The following is a 13,164-nucleotide window of genomic DNA, read 5'->3' as shown; positions in this document are numbered from 1 at the left end:
CCCCTGTGCTACCTGACCTGACCCCCTGCTCCTGCGCTGTAGGTCCAGAGCGTGTGTGTAGGGCTTGAGGTTTCCCTAGAGATATGGACAAGCCACAGAAGGACGACGGTCCTGTCTCTAGATTAAGAGAGCTGGGGTCTGCTCCTTCTCTGTGGCCTTGGCGAGTTGCTGCCTGGTCTGTGACTCAGTTTCCCCACTGTAACCTAGGCATAATCATACTTCGGTTTGTGGGGGCAGGGAGGCCCCGTTTGTTGTTTGCAAGGTGCTTAGAGCCTCACGGGACTGGGGCAGGATGGCTGGGCTGGGGTGCTGAGTGTGTGCTGGACAGCCAGGTGCTGGCTGCAGGAGGGGGCTGTGCGTGACGCTGGAGTGATGCTGCATGGTCCCCACTGCGGCTGGGATACTGTGACGTAAGGCTCTGGACCGGGTCCCGCTACTGGGCCTGGGAGATGCGCCAGCTCGCTGCCAGTGTGTCAGTCTCCTGCCAGCTGAGAGTGTAGCGCCCGGCAGCTGGGCTCCCAGCGGCTCCATGGTGTAGTGCACTGCAGGCTGAGCTCCCGGCGGCTGTGGGTGTAGCGCCCTGCGAGCTGGGCTCTTGGCAGCTCCATGGCGTAGCGCCCTGCGAGCTGGGCTCCCGGCGGCTCCGTGGCGTAGCGCCCGGCAGGCTGGGTGCCCGGCAGGCTGGGCTCCCGGCGGCTCCGTGGCGTAGCGCCCGGCGGGCTGGGTCCCCGGCGGCTCCGTGGGGTAGCGCCCGGCGGGCTGGGCTCCCGGTGGCTCCGTGGTGTAGCGCCCAGCGGCTCCGTGGGGTAGCGCCCGGCGGGCTGGGCTCCCGGCGGCTCCGTGGCGTAGCGCCCGGCGGGCTGGGCTCCCGGCGGCTCCGTGGCGTAGCGCCCAGCGGGCTGGGCTCTTGGCGGCTCTGTGGCGTAGCGCCCGGCGGCTCCGTGGCGTAGCGCCCGGCGGGCTGGGTCCCCGGCGGCTCTGTGGCGTAGCGCCTGGCGGGCTGGGCGCCCGGCGGCTCTGTGGCGTAGCGCCCGGCGGGCTGGGCTCCCGGCGGCTCCGTGGCGTAGCGCCCAGCGGCTCCATGGCGTGGCGCCCGGCGGCTCCGTGGCGTGGCGCCCGGCGGGCAGGGCGCCCGGCGGCTCCGTGGCGTGGCGCCCGGCGGCTCCGTGGCGTGGCGCCCGACGGGCTGGGCGCCCGGCGGCTCCGTGGCGTGGCGCCCGGCGGCTCGGTGGCGTAGCGCCCGGCGGGCTGGGCGCCCGGCGGCTCCGTGGCGTAGCGCCCGGCGGCTCCGTGGAGTAGCGCCCGGCGGGCTGGGTGCCCGGCGGCTCCGTGGCGTGGCGCCCGGCGGCTCCGTGGCGTGGCGCCCGGTGGGCTGGGCGCCCGGCGGCTCCGTGGCGTGGCGCCCGGCGGGCTGGGCGCCCGGCGGCTCCGTGGCGTGGCGCCCGGCGGCTCCGTGGCGTGGCGCCCGGCGGGCTGGGCCCCCGGCGGCTCTGTGGCGTAGCGCCCGGCGGCTCTGTGGTGTAGCGCCCGGCGGGCTGGGCGCCCGGCGGCTCCGTGGCGTAGCGCCCGGCGGCTCCGTGGCGTAGCGCCCGTCGGCTCTGTGGCATAGCGTTGTTTCTGTAACTGCAGAGTTGTGGTCTCTCACCTTGGTGAGTCAATACTGTGGTGGTCGCCCCTCCCCCCGCCATCACTTTGCCAAGTAAACCACTCGTTATGGATAGCGAGAGCCCTGAAATAGGCAGTGGGGGGCAGGCTAGGAGCCGCAGTGGTGCCACGAGTTTGGCTGGCGCTGCTGCTGGCTGGGGTAGGTCTCTCGCACTGCCCACCGATAGCCCTTTGTACTCTGGGGTACCTCAGCCAGGAGACCCCGCGCTGGTCTCACGGCGCTGGGACCCCTGCACAGCCTGGAGAGGTGCATTTGGGGGGCTGGGGAGCAGCAGGGCCCCTAGCTGCGGGTACAGAGAGCAGAAGCGGTGCTGAGTGTCAGCTTCATGGCATAGACAGCAAGTGGCAGCCCACTGCCAGGTCCCAGCCAGGTGGGGTGGGCTGAGATGGGGGACTGGCGAGGGGTGGGGGGGATGCTAAGGGCTCCATCGAGGAGGTGGCAGTGCCTCTCCCAGCCCGCCCTGCCGGGGTAAGCTGTGGGGACAGGGAAGTTCTCTGAGCTCTCTCTGCTCAGCCTGGGGAAGGATGGTCTGGGTACAGCACAGGACTGGGTCCCCCCTGTGCCGTGGCTGCCGGGCCCAGGGAGGGGCAGGGGCTGGGTGATGGCGCTCGGGGCTGGTGCCCCGGGTGGGGTGGGGGTAGCGTTCCATGGGCCCTGCCCTCGCGCCGAGAGCAGGCTTAGCTGGAGATTTCCTAGGGCAGGCTCTTCCGGACGGGCAGCATGGTCTCAGCAATGCTCAGGGAGGGGATGAGCCAGGCTGGATTCACGCCAGCTCCATGACAGCTCTGTGACCCAGGGAGCTGGCAGCTCTGCCTGCCTGCAGGGCTCAGGCCCAGATCCCAGGGCTGCTCAGGGGTCCTTGCAGTCACCTCTTGGAAAACATCTTCTCCCTGCAGCTGGGAGTGTGTATGTCTGTCTTACGGAAGTGATGGGCGCACGTGTCTGTTTGTCTGTCTCCATTGGCAGGGGGGCCTGCGGGTATCTGTCTCCATTGGCGGGGGGGCCTGCGGGTGTCTGTCTCCATTGGCTGGGGGGGCCTGCGGGTGTCTGTCTCCATTGGCTGGGGGGGCCTGCGGGTGTCTGTCTCCATTGGTGGGGGGGCCTGCGGGTGTCTGTCTCCATTGGCTGGGGGGCAGGGGCCTGCGGGTGTCGGTCTCCCATGGGGGGGGCCTGCAGGTGTCTGTCTCTATTGGCTGGGGAGCGGGGGCCTGCGGGTGTCGGTCTCCCATGGGGGGGGCCTGCGGGTGTCTGTCTCCATTGGCAGGGGGGCAGGGGCCTGCGGGTGTCTGTCTCCATTGGCCGGGGGGGGTGGGGGCTGCGGGTGTCTGTCTCTATTGGGGAGGCACATGTGGTTGTCTGTCTCTCTCCATTGCGGGCTGTGGGGGGTTGCTGTGCATGTCCCGGCAGAGGGGAATCCCTGGCTCTCAGCAGTGCCCCACGGGCGAGGCAGGCTGGCTGCTCCAGGGCAGGGGTGGGTGGAGGTTAGAGGCGGCATAGCCAGGGCCTAGAACCACCCCCAAGGGCCGGTGCGCGGTCCCCAGTGTGTGTGTGTGCAGCTGGCGCTGCCTTTCACGGGGGAAACCCATTCGCTGAGCGGATGCAAACACAGACAGTATCACCATGGCAACTGTGGGCATGGGCCAGTGCTGAGCAACAGAGACCGTTTCCTTGGCAATCTGGAAACCACCCCTCCCCCGTGGCTGCCACCTTGTTCTTCCCCACAGCTCCCCTCATGTGCAGCCGTGTGGGTTCTAGATCCCGTCCCCCACTGCTGCCACCTCGGCCCTCCCGGTGTGCCAGGCTCTAGGCCCTCCTCCGTGGGGGTCGGGGTCCCAGTCGGGGGTCACAGCACGGGGTGCCAGGCTGGTTTCGGAGCAGGGTGGGTGCTGGGGGCTGGGGCTGTAGGGGGAGGGGGCTTGGGATGTGGGGCGCCCAGCTAGCGGGGCCCGGTCTCTGTTGGTTAACTCAAGTGCCAGTGCCCAGCCGCTGCTGGGCTCAGAGAGCAGAGTGCCAGGAGCGGGAGGCTGCTGCCAGCCTGTGCGCACTGCTCTGGGCGTGGTGCAGTGTGCGGCCCAGCCCTTGGCCTGGCGTGCCCCTTTGCGCAGCTGCTTGGAGGGGTAAACAAGCACTTCCGCCAATTCTTCAGTTTCGGCGCTCCTTCCCCTTCCTGCCACCTCCCCGTCGGTGCCCTGAGTGACCGGCCACGAGCCCACACCGCCAGGAGGGTGGGGACCTCGGGCACTGCCTGCTGCACCCGCTCCTGTCGACCCCCTGTCCGAGCGGGTCGCGGCAGTGGGCGTCTTGCTTGGGTGCAGTCCCTTCCGGGCCCTCATCGCTGCCAGGGCGGTGAACTGTGAGCTCATGAGCGTGGGCCGCTGATGCCGTGGCTGTGAGCTTGTGACCTCACGCCCAGAGCCCAGCTGGGGTCGCAGGCGCCAGTGGCTGCGAGTGTGTCTTCCCATGTCGTGGCAGAGACTTTCAGTGGGGAAGGGGGGCATAGGGTGAAGTTTGGTCGTGGGGGAGGCAGAGGGTTCCTGCTAGACAGTGCCGTGGGGTGCTGCGTCTCAGCCTCCCCCAACGTCTGCCACACACCTGAGCCGCTGGCAAAGGAAGCCCTGGGTTCTTCGGGGGCCCTCTCCTCGTGGGAGACACTCCTGAGTGCCCACAGCCCCAGCATCTCCCATCTCTGGGAGGGAGTGTCTGGGGCCTCTGAGATCCTTGATAATGGCCTGGATTTTATTAGGCAGTTGTGACTCTTCTTTGACTCAGCAGAACTTTCTCCTCTGCCCCCATCTTGTGGATTGGGGAGGGGAAGTGGGGGGGTTGCTCCCCTCAAGGAAGCCAGGATGGGATCTGTCGCTCCCCTGCCCTCTGTGACCAGGCAGTAGTTCCTGGATCCTGGTTATCAGGACCGAAGGGGGGGCAGCTCCGCTTCCTGAGCGACTCCAGCAAACCATGTTGTGTGCTCGTGGCAGCTGGCCTCGCTGGATATTCTGTCCCCAGGGCTGCGTCAGAGGCTGGCGGGGCTTGGGGTGTGTATATTGCTTAGATCCTGGGCTGCACTGACCTCCGGGCAGCTGCACAAACAAAGATGCGAAGGCTGAGACGGGCAAGAGGCTTAGGGCCCAGATTTAAGGACGCTTCCTCCAGCTCTTTCCCCTGGGAGGAGTGATGCAAGCAAAAGTGTCTCTTTAAGCAGGCCGGGGGGGATGGGGCAATGAGCTCCAGCGGGGGCTGCAAGGGCACTGCCTGCAGGACACACATCTGCCCCTGAGGTGCTGTGCCTTGGGCCCCTCTAGAATGGCTGAAACTAGCGAGATCAGAAAGGAGACGCCCCTTTCCCTGCCAGCTCTGTGTGTTTACTCTGCACAGGACAGTGCGGAGCCAGGCCAAGTGTGCAGTTTCACTTCCAGCCACGGGAGCATGGTGCCATCTCACTTGTGTGTCACCGTGTAGGGAGCTCCCGTCACACTCAGCTAGAGGGTGGGCAGCAAAGCAGAAACTGAAGAGGCAGGCGGCATGTGTGCAGAGGGGAAGTTGGGCGGGGGGGGGCGGGGACTGATCTGAGGCTCCCCACCCCCCAACCTGTCAGAACATCCTCATGGGAGTGGAAAAATCCTTCATGTCAAGAAGGGATTACAAACTTCAGGCCCTTTCCTGGCGCTGTTGATAAATCCGACTGCAGCAGGCCTGGGTTAGTGCCTGGGAGTCGGAAACAGAAACCAGCTGGGACTGACCCAGCTGGTTTTGCTACCCGCCCTGAGAGCTGGGAAGTACATTGGATTCAGCATTCTTCCTGACCCAGTCATCTCCATGACGCACCAGGCATCAGAACGGTGTCTCCTCTTGACACTGTAGGGGGAGAAAACTGGCTTTTAACCATGCCCCCGTGCTGGGGGAGAGCTCATGGAGCTCGGGGAGGTTGTAAACGAGGAGCATTTGTTCCAGGCAGGTCACTGGAAGAAATAATTGGGGAATTGTTCAGTTCCTCCCTTTGGGCCGTGCAAACAGCTGGTAACATCTGCCACCTCTGCCCTATTGGCTCCCGATCTGGGGAGCGTTGACTGGCGTGGAGGGAGGACTGACGTGGGACTCCTGGGTTCTGTTCCTCACACCCTGCCCTGGGAGGAGTCCCACGCAGTTTGTCAGACGTGGTCACTGATTCTGATGCCCCTGTGAGAGCGCCTGGCTCAGGGCAGCCGCTGCTAAGCCGTGCTGAGCTCTCGCAGCTCCCACGATTTAGGCCGAAGATGTCTCGTGGTGGGCACCCAAATCAGTGGTGTGTTCAGAAAAGCTGTTCCTCGGTTTCCCTATCTTGACTCATAGACTTTAAGGTCAGAAGGGACCATTATGATCGTCTAGTCTGACCTCCTGCACAATGCAGGCCACAGAATCTCACCCACCCATTCCTGTAACAAACCCCTAACCTATGTCTGAGTTATTGAAGTCCCCAAATTGCGGTTTGAAGACCTCAAGCTGCAGAGAATCCTCCAGCCAGTGACCCGTGCCCCATGCTGCAGAGGAAGGCGAAAAACCTCCAGGGCCTCTGCCAATCTGCCCTGGAGGAAAATTCCTTCCCGACCCCAAATATGGCAATCAGCTAAACCCTGAGCATGTGGGCAAGACTCACCCGCCAGCACCCAGGAAAGAATTCTCTGTAGTAACTCAGATCCCAACCCATCTAACATCCCATCACAGACCACTGGGCATACTTACCTGCTGATAATCAAAGAACAATTGCCAAAATTAGGCTATCCCATCATACCATCCCCTCCATAAACTTACCAAGCTTAGTCTTGAAGCCAGATGTGTCTTTTGCCCCCACTACTCCCCTTGGAAGGCTGTTCCAGAACTTCACTCCTCTAATGGTTAGAAACCTTCGTCTAATTTCAAGTCTAAACTTCCTAGTGTCCAGTTTATATCCATTTGTTCTTGTGTCCACATTGGTACTAAGCTTAAATAATTCTTCTCCCTCCCTAATATTAATCCCTCTGATATATTTATAAAGAGCAAGCATATCCCTCCTCAACCTTCTTTTGGTTAGGCTAAACAAGCCAAGCTCTTTGAGTCTCCTTTCATAAGACAGGTTTTCCATTCCTTGGATCATCCTAGTAGCCCGTCTCTGTACCCGTTCCAGTTTGAATTCATCCTTCTTGAACATGGGAGACCAGAACTGCACACAGTATTCCAGATGAGATCTCACCAGTGCCTTGTATAACGGTACTAACACCTCCTTATCTTTGCTGGAAATACCTCGCCTGATGCATCCTAAAACCGCATTAGCTTTTTTAATGGCCATATCACATTGGTGGCTCATAGTCATCCTGTGATCAACCAATACACCGAGGTCCTTTTCCTCCTCCGTTACTTCCAACTGATGCGTCCCCAATTTATAACTAAAATTCTTGTTGTTAATCCCTAAATGCATGACCTTGAACTTTTCACTATTAAATTTCATCCTATTACTATTACTCCACTTTACAAGGTCATCCAGATCTTCCTGTATGATATCCTGGTCCTTCTCTGTGTTAGCAATACCTCCCAGCTTTGTGTCATCTGCAAACTTTATTAGCACATTCCCGCTTTTTGTGCCAAGGTCAGTAATGAAAAGGTTAAATAAGATTGGTCCCAAAACTGATCCCTGAGGAACTCCACTAGTAACCTCCTTCCAGCCTGACAGTTCACCCTTCAGTACGACTCATTGTAGTCTCCCCTTTAACCAGTTCCTTATCCACCTTTCAATTTTCATATTGATCCCCATCGCCAGCATGTGCCTGTGAGGTGCGTTGCAGGCTAATCAGGGCTTGGCGGGCATGAGAGAAAGGACAAGGGTTTGTTAGCACTGACAATGCTGGGTATGGCCTAAGCTGGGGTGTGCCCATCAAACTGCAGCCTATCTGCAGTGCCGGCAGGAATCCGGCTTGGACACCAGAGTGTCTGATCATTAGAAACCCGAGGCTCAGTAATAACAGCCCCCACTGGGACACAGCATGTTCCAGCTGCTGATCTCCAGGCACTCAACAGTGGAGGGTGGGACCATTATCCCCACTTCACAGATGGGGAAACTGAGGCACTGAGCAGTGAAGTGACTTGCCCCGCAGTCCATTGCAGAGCAAGAGCTAGAGCCCAGGTCTTCCAAGTCCAGTCCAGTGCTGTGCCCACTAGGCACCCCCGCCTCCCCAGTAACTGACTGTAGCTCCCAGGAGGGACACTTACCCCCGTAGGGTGTGAAGCTTTTTGGAGCACTGGGGCCCCAGGGTGAGGGGCCAGGCTGGCCTGTGCCATGCATCCTGGTTACCACCTTCCTGTCGCTGCCCTGCTCTCTGCCCAAGACGGCCCTTATGACTGAGACACGAGTGCCCACCCTGTGCCCCAGGTGCCATATAAGGCTTTAGCTGTCACTGCCACGTCTGGGTGGTGTAGAACTGAAGGGCTCCGGAGTGCCGGCACCTCCCTGCCTCTGGCCCCCGGGCGTCTCTGCTTCCCTCGGTGCCAGTGGGCTTGGAGAACAGCGCAAACACGGCTTGCGACTGGGCACCATCGCCTCCACTGTGGCGCCCGGGCACGGCGGAGAGGGACGCCCAGAGCAGGGCACAGGGAGGGCAGCCGCCGGCGGGAGTGCGATCAGGGCGCTGGGGCTTGGGGAAGGTGGTGTCTGAAGAGTCCTGTGCTGGGCATATGCAGGGCAGAATGGCGCTCTGGGCTGGTGGGTGCTGGGGTCTGTGCTCTGAATGCTAGGGGGAGAGCTGGTGACTGGGTGCCAGTGGTGCCCTCTCTCCTGCGTGTGCATCTGTGCCCCGGGGCAGGGCAGGGGTGTCTGACTGCCAGCCCCCTCCTGCCCCTGGGAAGAGCTGAGTGAGGCCCTCGGGGGCTGCCAGTCCGCCCCTCCCCCGGCAGTACCAGTCACTGCCTCTCTCTGCAATGTCAGGAATGTGCAAACACTGGGGGTGTCCGACCAGCCCTGGAGGAGCCGAGGGCCAGGGGGATCCCCTGGCTGGGCGCACCTGTGTGTGTGCGACTCAGGGCTCACGGCCTGCCTCCCCTCTGTATTGCAGCCCCAGCATGGCTCGCTCTGAGGGGCTCCCCACGGGGAATGCCTGACCTCGGGGTGCAGTCCCTGCCCGGGGTGCACTGGCTGCAGGTGTTACATGGCACCAAAGGATCCCTTAGCCCTGCTGTGCTGAGCGGCCTGGGTGCTGCGCTGCGTGGGAAGGTAGGAGCATGGGGCTGGGTGACCCTGTGAATGTGCCCCCTCCAAGCCCCCATTGCTTGTGGGGCATTTCCGGTCACGCCAGGGCCCCTGTCCATGCAGTCCCACATCAGCCCTGCATGTGTCCGTGTAACTCCCAGCACCCCCTTGGCCTCCCTGGGAAGTGTGCTACCCACCCCTGGGGGTTCGAAGCCCTTCTCCCCGGCAGGGGAACGGGTCTGTCTTGGAGGCTGAGCCGCCAGGCAGCTGAGGACGCTCTCGGCTCGGAGCGTGGCACTCGGTGCCCGGTATTCTTGGGGGCGCGCCAGCCCCAGAGGGTGCGGTGGGAGTGGGCGGCTGAGAGAGGGAGCCGTGTCGGAGCTGGGGGGACCCGAGGCTCGGGGGAGGAGAAGAATCCTGTCTGGGCCGCAGCCCTCCCTGTTAGACCTGGCCCCACGCGTGCACCAAGCAGGGCAGAGTGTGTCTGCCATGGGGAGGAGGCATGGAAAGCAGGGTCAGAGTTCCAGGTGCTTTGAGCTGTACCCGTTTGTCCCACTGACTGGTGGCAAATGGGGACAGGCTGACGCCCATCAGGCCCTGAGCGGCCTGCTGGCTTGGCTGGCTGCTGGCTTGGCTGGCTGCTGGCTTGGCTGGCTGCTGGGTTCTCTTGACTCAGGCTTTGGCTGCAGTCTGCACCTGCTCGTGGCTTGGATCGCTGCCTCCTTGGCAGAGCTTGGTGGGAGCCCTGTGCTGGCTGGCTGTGAGCTGTGCCCTGTGGCAGGGGCGGCCGGGGGAGAGTGGAGCCGACTGGCTCCGCGCTGTCTCAGCGGCTGTGCCGGTGCTGGGTCCCTCCTGCGCTGGCTCAGGGGCAGATGGGAGGGTGAGCAGTGTTGATATGGAGGTGCTTTGATCTGAGCTTTGGCCTCGATACCTTCCAGAAACATGCCTGGCCCATGCTTTGCTCGGTGCCAAGTGCTCCAGGGGCCGCTCCAGCCCCAGCCAGACATAGCGCAGCCAGCGATCCGTTCTTGGGCATGTTTACATGGGCCCGGTGCACACGGCACCCTGCTGGAGCCAGGGTGTGCATATGGCACGTCACTTGGGCTGCCAAGCCTGGAGCTCTGGCAAGTCGGGGACCAGGGCCAGGTCTAGATGGAGGGGTTGGGGGACGGTGGGAGCAGGTGAGATCACCCATCCTGGGGGTTATTCCCACCCCCACCGAGCTGGCATTCAGCTCAGTTGGATAATCGTTGGGCATGAGAGGTATGTCCGGGCAGCTGGAGTGAAAGCACATGGCCCAGCTGGCAGGGCCAGGGGATGGAGCAGGGTGGAGGTGCAGTGCGTGTGAGGCAGAGCTGAGAGGAGAGGGTCAGCAGGGGTTGCATGATGGGGATTTCCTGGTTGCATTGTGAGCGTCTAGCTGCCCCAGCCCCACTGTGCTCGGTGCTGGGCAGACCTGGAGCAGAGGCAGCCACTGCCAGTGGAGGGGAAGGGGCAGTAAGTGGTACAGCAGGCGGCTGGGGGCAGAGAATGGAGCCCACTGATTGCCGTGATAAGCAGCAGTCCCCTCTGGAGTGACTTTTGTGGGCATCCTAGTGACATTGCCCAGGCAGCTGGCAGAGGGGGCCCAAGCCTGCGGTGCCCTGGCTGAGCTGGGGGTGCATGCTGAAGGGAGGGGACCCCCCTCTCCTGGTGCTGGAGGTCCGGGCTGATACGAGAGTGGCAGGATCTGCCATGTGAAGGGGCTGCGGGGGGGCAGCAGCAGCATGGCAGAGCTCCCAGAGGGCTCTAGCAGCAGCAGGGCAGAGCCCTGGGCATGTGCCAGCAGTGGGCACCTGGCTGGGGCTCACGCCACTGTTCATAGCATCCAGTAGCTAGGCTTGGGCCTTGCCTTCCTTCCCGCTCCGGCCCTGGCCTGGGGAAGGAGCGCACGGTGGGAAGGGCTGCTGGCTCCCTGGGCAGCCCAGAGCCCCTTGCTGCAGTGCTGGCATGTGGCTGCCTCGTTGGGCAGGCAGAACTGGAATGGCTCTGTCCACTGGCTCCAGGTGCCAGACAGAGCCTCCTGGGGTAGAGGAATGGCTGCGGGGGGGCATTGCTCTGGGCAGTGCAGAAGAGGGGGGACTGGCTGTGCCCCGTTGTGCTCTGCGGGAGCAGGTGGCGGGTTCATGCCGCCCCAGCCCAGAACTGTGCAGCTGGCTGTGCTGTGGGCGTAATGGGCTGCCAGCAGCCCTGTCGGTGGGAGCCATGCTGCTGTCATGGCCCCCAGTGGAGGAGGTGGGTCTGGAGCCAGACCCGCCCCGTGCCCAGACCCCCGTCCCTGCAGCTTGGGACATAAATAACCGCGGGCGGCAGCAGCCTGGCTCGCTCTGCCGTGAGCCGATTAAACGGCCCCCAGAGGGTAATCTGGGGCCCTGCAGGTGAGCCAGCCTGCTTGGGATTACAGCTCCTCCTTAATGAGCTTAATTGGGCCAGCATTGCCCTAGAGACTGGAGGGGGCTGGCGCTGCGCTGGAGAATGGGCCCGGCAGCTCGGCTGTGTGAGCAGCCTGCCTGGGCTGGGCACTGGGGACCCGTCCTGCCTGGCTCTGCTCACCGGTGGGAGCACTGGCAGTTAACCCTTCAGCGCTGCGTGGCGATGCTCCCACGATGGCAGGCAGCCAGGGTCCCTAAGGACCGGGCCGGGGGAAACGACCATGCAGCGGGGTCAGGCAGGCTAGCCCGGAGAGCGCCGGGCCGAGCCAGCAGCTGGGGCGGGGCTGGTTCTGTGTGAGCAGTTGAGGGGGATACAGGGCGCTGCAGCCAGAGTGGGGTGCCCAGCGCAGCACAGTGGTGCTGGCATCCCAGGGCAGGGATGGGGCTGAATCCAGCTCCCTGTTCAGGCAGCCCCGCTGGGATGTTGTTGCTCAGGTATCGCTGTCAGAGAGGCTGAGCCCAGGGAGAGCACCCCGCTGGCAGCAGTGTGCCGAGGACCCGCCCCCATGCCAGGCAGGCCCCAGTGGCTGGCCCCGTCAGTGGCTGGAGGGTTGGCACTGCCATATCGCACCTGCTGCTGCGCGGGGGGCAGTGTCATGGGTAGCTGACCCCCCCCATGCCTTCCTCCCAGTTGGCACAGTGCCCACACGCCCAGCTGCTTGGCTGCCCCCCGGGCGAGAGGAGGAAATGCTGCATAAGCCAGTTAGGGAGCCGAGGAGTCCTGTGCTGGGCCCTGAGCGCCGCCCCCTCAGCGCGTTATCCCTGCCCCATCTGTTCAGCCCCTCTGCTGCTGGAGCCTTGGCCTTCCCTGCACAGCTCTGTGAGCAGGCGGGCGCCCGGGAGAGGGAGCTGTGCCCCCTCCGGCCCTTTGTGTGGCCGTTCGGGGTGGGGTTGGACACCCACCTGCATGGAGTCGTTCGGGGGTGAAAGGGGCCGTCGGTGCCAGCAGCTTCCAGAGCGAACAGGAATCTCATGGCAAGACCCAGCTCTGCCAGGCTCTGGCCACAGCCACGCTGCCCTTTGGGACTTTCTTCCTCCTTGTGGCTCCCTCCGGGGCTCCTTGCTTTGCCATCTGGTGAGGTGAGTGTGAGCTGCCGTCCCCTGCGCCTTCCCCCACAGCCTTGGGGGAGCTGGGCTGCCCAGCAGACACCACGACCTGGGCACTACCATGCCATGGGGTGAGCCGGGGCCTTGTTCTCTGGCAGGAGTGAGTGTCCCCTCTCCTGGGCACTGACATGGCGAGCAGAGTGTCCACCTCCGCCAAACCCCAGGGCAGCCCAGGGGCTCCTGCTGGAGGCAGCAGGGCTGCGTGTGGGACCCTGCTGGAGCGTGGCTGGTGAGCCAGCCCCTGGCCTCCTGCAACGTGGGCTTGAGGGGCCTGTGAGATGCGGGCTCCTGCTTGGACTCGCTAAGGAGACTCTGAGCTGCTGTAACAGACGGGAGACTCTCGCAGTCACTCCTCAGCAGGGTAGTGGCTGCCAGTGGGAGTCCTGGCTCCGGTTCGGTTCAGTAGCTTCACAGATGATTTGGATTAGGGCATCGAAAGCACACTCATAACGCCTGCGGGCAGGAGGGGGTGCCTTTGGAGGGCAGGATTAAATTCAGAATGAGCTGGACAAACTGGAGAAATGGTCTGACATCAACAGGACAAATGCAAAGTGCTCCACTGAGGAAGGACCAAGCGGTTGCACACATACAGAGTAGGAAATGACTGCCTAGGAGGAGCACTGCAGCGAGGGAGCTGGGGTTATGCTGGTTCACAAACTGAACAGGAATCACCAACGTACTATTGCAAAAAAACCAAATGTCATTCTGGGATAGATCCCCAGCCGCAACTG

At 63.0% G+C, this 13,164-nt stretch overlaps 1 protein-coding gene across 7 annotated transcripts in view; it reads left to right on the top strand.

Moving 5' to 3' along the window:
• RIPOR1 (RHO family interacting cell polarization regulator 1) overlaps positions 1–13,164 on the top strand; it is a 110,824-nt gene that overhangs the window by 63,467 nt on the left and 34,193 nt on the right. The gene's annotated exons all lie outside the window — the stretch shown is intronic.

The sequence above is a fragment of the Mauremys mutica genome, chromosome 14 (assembly GCF_020497125.1).
Source record: "Mauremys mutica isolate MM-2020 ecotype Southern chromosome 14, ASM2049712v1, whole genome shotgun sequence".
NCBI classification, from domain to species: Eukaryota; Metazoa; Chordata; order Testudines; family Geoemydidae; genus Mauremys; species Mauremys mutica.
This window is presented reverse-complemented; position numbering and strand designations above follow the sequence as displayed.